Source organism: Pagrus major, chromosome 14 (genome assembly GCF_040436345.1).
Source record: "Pagrus major chromosome 14, Pma_NU_1.0".
Lineage (NCBI taxonomy): Eukaryota > Metazoa > Chordata > Actinopteri > Spariformes > Sparidae > Pagrus > Pagrus major.
This window is the reverse complement of record NC_133228.1, coordinates 16148798-16161554: the sequence shown is the minus strand read 5'-3', so window position 1 is coordinate 16161554 and position 12757 is coordinate 16148798. Positions and strand designations below refer to the sequence as shown.

Sequence of the window (12757 nt, the reverse complement as noted above, 5' to 3'; positions counted from 1 at the left end):
GCAGGAAGTGTGTGTGTTTTGCTGTGGAGAGAATTTGTGTGTGTTTTGAGGAAGGAGGGGGGATCAGGAGAACCCCTGAGGGGGTTTTATTTCTAGAGCCAAGCCTATCTGGTATCTCTCAACATCCTCCTCATCCACTGCACCATATATCACACATACACTTGTATACACTCGGTATCAGGAGTATCCGCTGTACTTTTCCTTCACTTTGGACTCACTAGAAAATCCAGAGCCCTGGGGGCAGATTGTAGCACACATCAGCATGTTGCAGAACTTGCTAGACAGCACAGATCAGCATGTTGGGGAATCGATTAGACAAAGTTTCTTATCTGTTTCTTGAGGCAAATTGAGGGATCAGAATTGAATGAAATCCATCATTTATTAGGATGGCATTACAGTGTATCAGCTATACAGTATCAGTCACATTTGTTCTTTATGGATTAGTATTCTTGAAATGTCCCTGCAGTCTTTTGGCAGCGTAGTAAAAGTGAATTTAGATTAATTATTATTTTATGATTCATTTTAAAAAAGGTAGCTCCTGTAAACTTGTAGAATTCCTTTTCCTGCTGGGAGTTTCAGCCATAGTAAATATCTTTGACCATAACTGTCTCTCCCTTGAAAAACATGTCACATTTTGTGTGACAGCAAAGCCCTTGGCTAAACAAGATTTGTCCCCTCAGAGTTAAACAGCACTGGATAAGCTGGGTTTTGGCGTGTTGTGGCTTCCACCTTAGACTTTCCTCATGCCCCTGCGCCCTTGCCTGTGTGGCAGGCCTTTTTCTGGGCTAATGGGATGATGCACTGCTGCTAGGTGTGATAGAAGTGTGGTAGCTCCTGTGCTTTTACTCTTGCTCTCTCTCTCTCTCTCTCTCTCTCTCTCTCTCTCTCTCTCTCTCTCTCTCTCTCTCTTACACACACACACACACACACACACACCACACACACACACACACACACACACACACACACACACACACACACACACACACACACACATATATCGTAGGGCCATGACTGAGACTAATTCTGGGCCGGCCAGGCCAGTGAGCTTCACAGGCCTGGGGAAAACAGCATTATACTGAGAGGAGGAAAGCGAGAGGGATGGAGGAAGTGAGGGATGCAGAGGAGAGAGATTGGACAGAGATGGACTATATTCCTGAAATGCATGTTTTAAGGGAGGAAGACCGGCTGTTTCTATGTGGTATGATGATGAAAGACAGAGTGGAGAAAGTTAAACAAAGATGCAGTTCAGGCCAGAACAAGCACCCGATGCCGAGAGGTGTTTTTCTGCTGATACACAGGCAGACCTGATTGCTGGTTTTTACATTGTTTGTTTTTGTTGATTATGGGCCCCTGCCTGTGTTTGTTGTTTTTGTTCCGCACAGGAGCAGAATGGTTGAGGCAGCAGTTTTCCATGTTGGAAGACAATAACCAACATGTAGGCAGATGTTTCAAACACGGGAAATATGTAATCATTTTTAATACCTGCTGCTAATCAGTGGTGATCAGTGCCAGTTAGGAAGGGGACATTTAGTGGCTTTGAGTTTGTTTCCAGGCTATTCTGAATATTGTTTTTGCTTCAGGATGCGAGAAACATTTTTTTCCCCTGGTTCTCTTCGTGCTTTTCTTCTCCTTTCCCTTGGCCTTTCTCCAGACATCTCTCAAAACCACATATTGGCACTTAAGAGAATCGTGTCTGCAGGATTTTGGCAATGTTCTCATTCAAACTCGACATGAATGAAGATCAGCAATGTGTGCACATATGGTATATTCGGGCAGAGAAACCCCACAGACACAAACCATCTTGACAAAAGGTAATCAATATCCTGTGTCAACTCAGGCGTACACACATGCACACACAGCCCCATTACAACCCACTCCTCCCCTCCCATGTCCGTGTTTCCCCTCCCCTGTCGTTAACTGTATACCATTAGATGACATCACAGGCAATAAAAGGCAACAACAAGACAATAAAAGGTCTGAGCTTCAGTCCACCTCCTTCATCAGTGACTTTATAACCCCTCGGCTAATGGATGTTGATTTATATACACTCCTCCACCTTACATGTTCCATCCCTCAAACCTCTCCTCCTCCTCACTTCTTCTCTCACTCACTGTGTTTCACTCTTTCTGTTTTCTCAGTGTTATTTATGATCCTGTGACTAACACGTCACCCAGAATAAATATAAACATTACGGTAAAAGAGAGTGGATGGACTTTAATGCGATGGTCTTTGGGTTGAGCTACATGTTAGTGTTTACAGGCTCACGTTTATGACATCATGAAGTTGTGCCGGGCAGGAAGCTGAGTGAATTAAATTCAATTTGCTTGTGAAATGTTTTATGTAATGGGGTTAAAGTTAAATTTTGCTAGTATAACGCAAGGCCTGTGGGCTAGACTACAGACAGGGACGTACTTCCATACTGATGACGACTCATTAACGTGATGCATTTCACTAGCCTCTAAAGCTAACCATAACTATCACAACTACATGCTTAACCCCAACCCTTACCTTAACTTCAACCTCATTTGTTTTATTTTTTAAGGATATTTTAATATTTGTTTCACATTCCAGTTCCAATGCCTGAATATTCTTAAGAATTCATTGCTCTTTGAAAGGGTGCACTTGCATTATTATTCTATTATGTAATTATTTATATGAGTGGCATAAGATGGTCTTAAAATGACAAAGATATTTATCACATTTATTTCTTGGACAATATTAAAGCCTGACCACTAAATCAGTTGGCTTATATTATCAGCCAGTATTGGCCGATCAAAGACATATATAGTATTGGTTATGCGTTTGTGTCAGTATAAAAACTTTTGTCTGAGATTATAATGCAGATGGTAATTTATAAGTAAGATTTACTTTTTTAGGTAATAAAGTTTATTGTTAAACTATAATATGTTCTGCCTCTGTTACATAGCCTTATCACAAGTGTTTGATAATCATATTTGAGAGGTGATTGCCAAAAGTGTGTGTATATTGGCTGATGTATCCATATCTGAAATTTTTACTCCCAAAATCGAGTGTCAGTTGGGCTCTAGACAATATATTGTCCAACAAAAGTTTCGTTAAAGCCCTATCTAAACAACAGATCAGTTGGAGCTGCTTTGGCGATTAACGTTGAGTGTCTTCATGTAATGTAGTCTCTGACTCAGTGGACTGTATCGTTGTTTTGAAAGATGAGCAGAATGACAATCTTGTGGGTGTGGGAAAGCAAAAGTGCCTGAAAACTGTAAAAATAAGGTTGGCCCAGGGAGAAACAACAGAAAATCACCAGTAGAAGAATAAAGGCAAAACATGAGAGAAAAGATCTTTTAATATTGAACTTTCCACCAATGCTTTTTTTTTTTTTAACTAAGGCCTTACTCTCAAACGGTCCTTTGAAGACATAAGAACCAGCCAAAATTCCCTCACTTTGCTCTCATAGTTTACCAATTTGAAATTCGTCCTCACAAATATAGTAATATAAGACTACACAGAATAGAGCCTGTGCTTTGGATGTCTCTGATGGTGAGTGGCTGTGTTGTGTGAAGTCCGAATTGACACAGTCTAAGCTGAGCTGAACACCCTTTTGTCAGCATAAAACAGGCAGTCCTGTCGAATCAGTAGTATTCTGTACATACCCACAGCTACTGCCATGCCTTTCCTTCACCGTCCCACACAAGGCTTAAAACCTCACAACACACAGAGCCTCTATATGATCTTTATTTCCACCTTACCTCTAGTTCTTTTGAATCTCTTCCTCTCTGCTCTTCCTCCTTATTTCTTTGCCTCCCCTCCCTCCCTCTCTCCACCTCTGTTTGCCCTCTCTTCATAATTTCCCTCTTCCTTTTCGCCTTCATCTCTCTCCCTCCCTCCGTCTATCTGTCCATGGCTGAGTGGAGTTTGCTGTGAGAGCTCTTTGATGACTACCTCCTGCCATTGGAAGTGAATGGACCATATGGCTTCTGTCAGCCTGTCTGTCGGTCAGTTTGTGTGTGCGTTGGTCTATGGCTTTTAGGAGATGGAGATGCGATGGAGATAAAAGGCTGAAGCTGGGTAAGGTTTAAACCTATTTACTGCAGGTCAGTGCACAACAGCAGGTCAAGGGGAAAACCGTAACCCCCTGCAGGCTTTGGTTTAGTTTATGGTCATCTGGTCAGGCTACACATTAGCATGACAGGTTCACTTCTGTGCGGACACATATGCATGATACTCACACACTGCACACGATTGCATGTATGGAGATAAGCACGCATGCATCAATGAACACTTATACACACACACAATACAAGCTGCTGGACAAAGGCTGACCAGGTAGCTCCACGGGGCCATAGATGGAGAGGTGGACTAGGGGACGAGAGGGAGGTGTGAAGAGAGGGAAAAGATGAGATTGAGGGCTTCCTGCTGAGGTGCTAATGCATCTCCACTCGGTCCCTCCCAATGGGGGAGCATTGGCGCTCAATACAATGAGCAGCTAACCTTGAACTTGACAGCACAAAAATGAGCAAAGCACGGCATGGAAAGATAGTGAGGATGAAGAAGCTGAAGTTACGTACATAAATATGTGTGTTTCTGTGTCCTAGATATTACCAGTTTATACAAAGTGCTGCCAAAAAAGCAGACACGTGAATGCTCCTTGGAGTGATGGTACAGAGGGGAGAAAAGAAGGAGAAAAAACATCTTTTCCACAGAGCATTTGTCAGCATTTGGCCAAAGGGCAAAGAGCAGAGTGTTTGGTTGTGACAATTCGTTCACCACTTTCCAATCTGTTCCAGTCAAGACTGAGAAGAAGAAGCAAACACACAGAAAGAGGGGAAAAAAAGGGAGAGATCTCAGATGAAAGGAGAGGTTAGACCTGAGAGATGGAAAGTGAGACTGAATAGTGGCTACTTGAAGGAGAGGAGAAACGCTTGCAGGAATAGTGTAGAGACACAGAGAGAGATCTGTCATTTAATGTTGTCAGGGGGAGATGGCATGAGCAAGAAACAGGTAAATTCAGACGCTGAATGGTTTATGGTTGTTGTCGGAGAGGTAAAGGTCGACCTCATGTTTGACTCAACCTCTGCCAATTTTGATCGCAAGTTTCATACTCTGTACAGCTCTCTCCTGCTACAGTTATCATTATTCCTTCCTCTACCTGCCTGCTGCCCCTCCGCACCACAAACATACTATTTATCTTTCATTTAATTCTTCTGCTCACTTGTTTTCTCTGTCATGTCACTCTTTGTCTTAACTCTCTCTCCCTTGCTTTCTATCCATGCCAGACTCGTCTTACTCAAATCTTTAAAATAAGAGATTTTTCAGATTTTCACAGGATATTTCAATTTGTTCAGGTTGACTGTGCAGCTTTGATTGAGGAAATCATTTCACACCACTGCGCCAAAGAAATGTGTTCATGTGAAAGTTTAGTAATGCGAAATATACATAAATGACCATATCTGTAAAGTCTTGACATTCTCTTTGCATCAGCTCTCTGTGAGGATATATGAGGATACTGATTCCTGTTAGCTATCCAAAAGCTTTGTAGTGTTACGATAAAGGAATCAATTTAAATCACTATAAACCTAATCAGGTAAGGATAGTTTAGATTCCAGAGCCACATTGATTGACATATACGTCCAGTTAGTTTCTTTTTAACTTCCTACAATCACAGCTAATGTTGCATTTCTGTGGCGTCCCCTGTCTAATAAATGAACAGTGGCTACTCTGCTAACTGGCGTTCCTGTTGGCACAATAGATGATGGATGGATAGATGCACGCATGTGTGGGTGTGAGAGCTTTTACTTGAGATATTTATTGCTCTGGACCAGTCCCATATGTTTTGTGAGTTGATTGTGTCCTTGTTTTGCATGTGTGTACGCCTGCCTGTCTGTGTGTGTGTGTGCATGATGGGTTGGTTAGCCCCAGATGCAGATTATTGAAATGGGCTGAGCTGAGCCGTGGTCAGTGGAGCAGAGGATTAACTGCTTAGAGCTAATGATGAAATATGCTTTAGGACGTGCAGGCATCGTGTGTGCATGTGTGTGCGTGGACAGTGGTTTATGATTTAAGCTCCCTCCCAAGCCTTGTTTAGCTACAAACACAATACTCTTCGACACAGGTGCACACACTCGCACTTATTGCTACTATCACCCTGGCGAGTAGCCATTACAACCCCACCCAGTGGTTCATTCATTCTGGCCAGTGGTCTAAACTGCTGCTGCATTCAGCTGGTATTCCCAGAATGTCAATGTTCCCTTACTGTTAAGTATTCCTCAGCAGTCCTCCTAGTTGCCTTGGCACTGTGTGTGTGTGTTGCTGCTCCCACACCAACTAGCGTAGCAGCACACACTAAAGCAAGCTCAGTAGTGAGTTGCCATGGCAGCACAGGCTGTTCCACGCACAGGATGAAATGTATAGAAGACACACACACAAACGTATCAGAGAGTATATTGTGGTATGCTCTGTATTTAATTCCCAGCACTGCACACATACCATGCTGACACAATGGACCGAGTGCACATTAGGATGATCTGATCGGATGATAGTGGCTCGACTCGATGACAGGTGCTGTCCACCTCACAGCTATAAGGCTGATTGAACACACAGTATTAATGTGGTTGTGTTTTCGTCTCTCTGTATTAACTGTTGTCTGTTACCCAGCTTTGCTCTGCTGTTTGTTGTAGAGATAGAAAGGCATGTCAAGGGGAATCAGTCAATGGGAACCCCTTGGCAGCCCCCGCCGCCCCCCTTCACCTTATGCTTCTTTCGTAGCTCTTTTTTTTTTGCACCATTGTTCCTGGCCAATTGTTTCTCCATACATCTTCGTCTGGTAATTGCTTGGTACACGATGTTTGTCTAGGCCCCCTTCCAAAGTCTAATTTCTCCTCTAAATTCAGGGAGTGTTGTATATGAGTCTCTGTGTATATATTAGTCAATTCTATGCAGAAAATCATGGGAGCTAATGAGAAGTGAAGTCCAGTAATGGCTTGGGAAGAGGATCAGAAGGTAGTGGTTGCTTCGTGTGCGCTCAATCCCCACAATACTTGCCGTGCCTGCTGCCAAGACAAAACCCCTCGTCCAGTAGCCAGGCGGACTGACTGAGCAGCAGGCAGAGTCCGTGTTGAATTCAGTCAGGAAGCCTTATCATTCGCTGTACATGGATATGGGGTAGAGTTAGAGGAAGGGAGAAGAAGAGAGGGGAGATGAGGAATGGAAGATTGGGTGGAGAGAGGGGAAAATGAAGGGGGACTGGGCATGGCTTGGGGATTGGAGGATGAAACCAATGTCGAGTTGAAAAAAGACAAGGAGGAAATGAAGATTAGTTACAATTAGATGGATGGATGCATGATGGCAAAACAGAAAAGACAGATGGGAGAGATGCAGAGAGGGATGTATTGCTAGGAGATTGAATGTGCAACACATGGCAAGGGTGGGAGATGGAGAGTGGAGACGGATGGATGCAGAGATAAACTAAGGGCTAAATAATCCAAGAGAAAAAACGGGACATGGAAACAGAGAGGGAGGTAGAAGTAGAAGGCAAGGGGCCACCAAGGAGTGATAGAGCATGTCTTCCAAACCATTATGGAATTTACCAACACACACTCACACACACCTCAACTTTTCCATTTGGTCGTTCAGCAGACAGTGTTTAGTTGATGAAAGACATGAGGGAAGAGGAGGAAAGCAATCTCTCCTCTGATTTAGACAGAGTATCACATGGCACTCAGTTTAGCAAAGAGCAGCCACTGTGCACCCTGCCGTCCTGACTCAACAGATACACAAAGTGCCCCGATAGGGTGGATGACATTGCTTGTGCATTCAGCGTGTTGGGCTGTCAACCTTCATGTGTGTGCGTATGCAAAAATAGCTCTTCACCTCACGTGTGTCATTCAGGTGTGTTATTTATAGATGCCATTGCTGTAGTGTGGCCTTATCCCTCCTTACCAGTGCTCCTTTATAATTGATGAGCTGCCAGGGGCTGAGCAGGGCAATAGCACACACACACATACATACATACACACACACACACACACACACACACACACACACACACACACACACACACACAGCCAACCTTGGTAACCAGCTGCTTCACTGCAGGTTGACATCAATGTTTGCACACACACTAAGTCAGAACCACTCGATTGCTTTAAGCTCCTGTATCACTGCAGCTTGTCACAAAGGTGAGCCTCCAGCTATGAATCAGGGTCCATGTAGTGTAGCAGCCCCTGTAGATGTTCACATTGCTCTGACTTGCTGATAAGCTGCAGCAGCTCTTAGTCAGAGTTAAATTAAACTACCTCAGAGTGTCAACTTGATGTTACGCTGCTGGATATTTTTAACGTTTTTCCGACCTTCCTATGAAATTGAATTAGCATTCAGGCGCAAGGCTTGCAGAAATAATTTTTTTTTATATTTACACAGATCTTTTATGAAACGGGAAGCAGGAAGAGAGTGGGTGAATGTCTACAGAAAGGAGAGCGCGGCACAGAGAGACTGAAAGAGTGTAGAGGGCAAAATTGGCGAGTAAGAATGATGAGTGAAAGCTACAGAGATGGAGAGAATGTCAAGAAAGGGTAAAGGGAGACAGTCTGATGGGAGGAGAGGGTGAGAGTAGTGAAATAGAGTTTGATGTTCATTTCACTCTTGTGAGTCTGCACCTATTGAGAAGAGTACCAGTATGTGGCAGCCTATTGAGCTGTGAGTGATTTGAGTGGCTATTCTCCGCAGTGTGTACGTGGAATGAAAGGCTTGAGCCAGCAGAGAAGTCGGAGAGAAAAAATGACTAACCCAAGTCTGATTTTTCCGTTTCCTGGCAGTTTGAACTGTAGTTGACTCTGATGTGTCGCTGGCTCAGGGTTAAGACAAGGTTGGCTGCTGAGAAGGATGAGTCAAGGTCTGGGGACATAAACAAATCAAAGGGCTGACATGGAATATGGAATCTGTGCTTTGATCGCGAGTATAATTTGCACCTGTCGTTTTTTATCTCTTTTCAGCACTTCAGCAGAAAACCTCAGAATTTGTAGACCTCGGTGGAGAATAGTATTTTGTCAGTTCAAATTACTTTTGTGTTTCCCCCTGTGTGGATTGAAAGACTGCAGCAATCATGCCATGTTTTGACTGTGAGAAAGATTTTGAAATCTTCTGTGTCTGGACACGACATGAACATTACATGAGAACTCCAGTGTAGTCGTCCTTTTTTGTGGAGTTTATTATTAATATGTTTATAAATTTTTGAGAAGCCTGATCCAGTCACTTACAAACTAATTTGGGTCCACACACATTGACAATGCCAGCCAGACCACAGTGTGCAAAGCGATTGTGGGTTGGCCTTGTGAAGCTGGGAAATCCTTAATTTGTGGATCATTTAAATATTCATGCAGCCTTCTCATCAGTGTCTTAGATAGTGGGGAATGCAGCCTCAGCTGTGTTGGAATACCAACCCTGAAGAAACAGCAGATACAGGGGGAATGTTGGTGGTACATTTTATAATGTAATGGAAGGTGAATTACAAGCTGCAACACCAAATACTCCCTTATTTCCTCCTCTTTCTACAAATTTCCCCTTGTCCTTTCTTAGACTCTTCCTAGCTTCACCGACATCCTACTCTCTCTCCTCTCCATGCTTTTCTTTGTCTATCATCTTCTCCTTCCTTCCTTCTCCTTATTTCTATTCTAATTAACATGTTGTCGTGTGGCTGTCCAGTGAGAAAAGCTGGCAGCCTGTGTGTTTTTACAAGCTGCTCAGTAAAGATGGCTCTGCCAGGCGGGCATGGGGCCTATATCATGAGGCGAGTTCGACTTAGTCAGGCTCTTTTCAGGCTACCTGTCTGCACTAAAACTGGTGAAAAATGTGGATAAAGCTAAAGCTGGTTCACAACTGTATGAACCTACAAGCTACTTCACATGAAAGAGTTAGAGTTAGAGTAACAGATCAACACATCAAGAGCATAGTGGTAAAATGTATTAAATGTTAAAGAATGTTCAGCATCTTGAATCATCTACAAGGAGAGGCAATAAAAATCGAAGTTATTCCATCATCTGTTTTGATGTCTCTCTGCTCGTTATAACTTGTCAATCTGTCAGAATGATGACTCACTATTTTCCATGAGCTCACTGATTAGTAGGCGGGCTGACTTAACATTTTGATCAGGTCTTATGACTGATCTAAATGTGCTTGAGCTAAGCCCAATGTTAGCTGCCTAACTCACTAATCTGGCTTTTTAAATAGAAGCTGCTGTCTCCACAAGCACAGATGCATGTGCACAAACACCATTATCTACACAGAATGACAGGTCAATTGCGAATACTGACGGAGTATGTTGGGAAAAGCACTCAACTAAAAAATCTGGACTAAAATCTCCAAATCTCACAGATATACTTGCAGCAGATGCACACCTTGGGCTGACAAAGGCATTTGACAACTCAGCCATAATTGCTTAGTTACGTCTCTAAAATGTTCACGTGCGACACGTATGAGTTTTTCTCTCTACCTTGCCCTGTCAAGACACCCTTAAGGCCTAGATCTACTCAGCCAGTTAATTAGCATCACTATTAACATTCTTCAGCCATATCAAGTCTATGTCAAGACAGAAAACGGGAATGTAATTATGCTCAACCTTTCTCTCTCTGTTTTTCTCTTCTTCTGATGGATCGTTGAGTAGGTAACCACAGAGAAACACTCCAAAACGTAGCTGTCTCCCACACACACAATTACTCATTGACACACACTTCTACTCATGTCAAAGGTGGCTGAACAGTTAAGAATCACCCTCTGTGGCTGCTGCTGAAGGAAGACTCCACTGCTTTTTTCTCTCTGCGCATTGGAAGAAGCGCTTGAATTGGCATTAATTACTCTTGTGTAGCAGACTGTGAAGGCATAGGCTCTCCAGCTCTTAATTAACAATTCCTAAAAGTTATTTATCGTTAATTAAATGGTATAGAAAAAGTTTATAGGTGCTGCACCCCAACCAAATTACAGCGTATTAATTATCATTTCAATTTCGTCTCATCTGTGGCATTTGCCTGTGTGCGAGAACCAAATCATTGCATGGTTAATTTGTGCTCCAGCAGTAGACAATCAATACTTTGTCTAACAACTAATCACACAGTGTGCTCTGTGTTGCTCAGTGGATGGGTAGCTAGAAGTACCCATGCCAGGGCCAGACCATTGTTATGGTATATGAGACATATTATTTAGTTTGAGGGTCATAACCAGGCATAACTTCAGGTTCATGATGATTACGAATAAATTAAGATTAAAGTCCTGTTCATTTCAGGGCTGGTTTATCAGACGCAGAGTAATGTTCTCCTCGTCGTGTATGTCTCTCTTTCTGTTTCATTCTACTCTACACAAACTTTCATCACTTTGTATGTAATGGATTTTCTCAAAATCATTGATGGATGACTAGTTCAAGCAGATCCATTTTCTCCCCATTTCATGTCAGTGGTAGTGCATGTAGCACCCATATTTCTACAATAACTCTCATTCTTTGGATTCCTACAAGCAACTCATCGCTCTTTCTCTTATTCCTTACCTCTTTCTCTCTTCTATACCTCCATCCTTTTTCCCCCCAACTTACCTCCCCTCTCCAAGTCCCTGTGATTTATGGCTGAGACTGTGCAGTTATAGAGGACACACCACTGCAGGTGAGCCCTGCTGCCTCCCCTCCCTCTCTCACCACATCCTTCCCTGCACGCCTGTAGCCAATCATTGCGCACCGTAGGTCTCTTGGGGTGACTCGTGCCCCCACACACCTTTTCCTCTCCTCCACCTCTCCCTTCTCTCTTTCTCTCTGTGTGTCTCTCTCTCTCTCTCTCTGCAGAGAACAGTTTGCCTCACAACTGGGTCATTCTCTCTTCTCCCTGCAGTAAATGCCAGTCAGGCTAGGCTGCACTCTGTAGCTAGGCTCAACTGCAAGGGAGACTTCTGAGACTGCAGATGGGTTGCGTTTGTTTGCACGTACATGGGCGTATTCAAACCTGTTGCAGTTGCAGGTAGATTGAGATTGAAAATGTGTGTGAATGGGAGGTGTTTATGAATGAGACATTTCCATATGTTTGTGTCTGCATGTTGGTAAATTCTGCGTTGTGTTTGGAAGCTTCTTTTAGACACCACATGTATTAAGTCTCCCGCAAACATCTCCCAGCACCTGTTTGTTTGTTTGTTTTGGTTTATTTGCACATTCTTATATTGCACGGCTCGTCCTCCTGCTCATCTCTCAGACACATAGATACACACATGCTCACAAACACACACACACACACACACACACACACACACACACACACACACACACACACACACACACACACACACACCCTCTCATGTAGCTGCAGTGGTGTCAGTGAGTTGCGATTTAGATTACTCCGACTCGCCCATTAAGCAGATGCCAGCGTAAACATCTTTAAAAGGGTCCCTGGGTCTGTCTGTCTCACATCAAGACTTTGAAGTGTGCCTCAGGTACCGAGGCTGCTTCTTAGCCACAATGACAGCAGTGAGAGAGATTGAGAGGGTAAATAAATGAGATGGAAGGAGGGAGTGAGACCAAGAGAGGAATACTGGAAGAGATATGAAAAAAGCCAGCAGAGGCGAGTAAAAGGAGAAAGAAAAATTAACATCTGTAATCTTGCACACCTATCCTCGCAGTCTTCTATTTTCCTCTCACCTTCTCTGCTCGCCCTTTCTTTTCCCATCCTCAACATAGACCTTAATAAGTGGATTTTTATCTCAGCTACACCGGCGCTCCCAAAGGATTATGGGATTTTTTTCCCCCTGCTGCACA

General features: G+C 43.3%; 1 protein-coding gene across 2 annotated transcripts in view; it reads left to right on the top strand.

Annotated features, from left to right (window-relative positions):
• Positions 1-12757, top strand: part of plxna4 (plexin A4) — a 238821-nt gene that overhangs the window by 39111 nt on the left and 186953 nt on the right. The gene's annotated exons all lie outside the window — the stretch shown is intronic.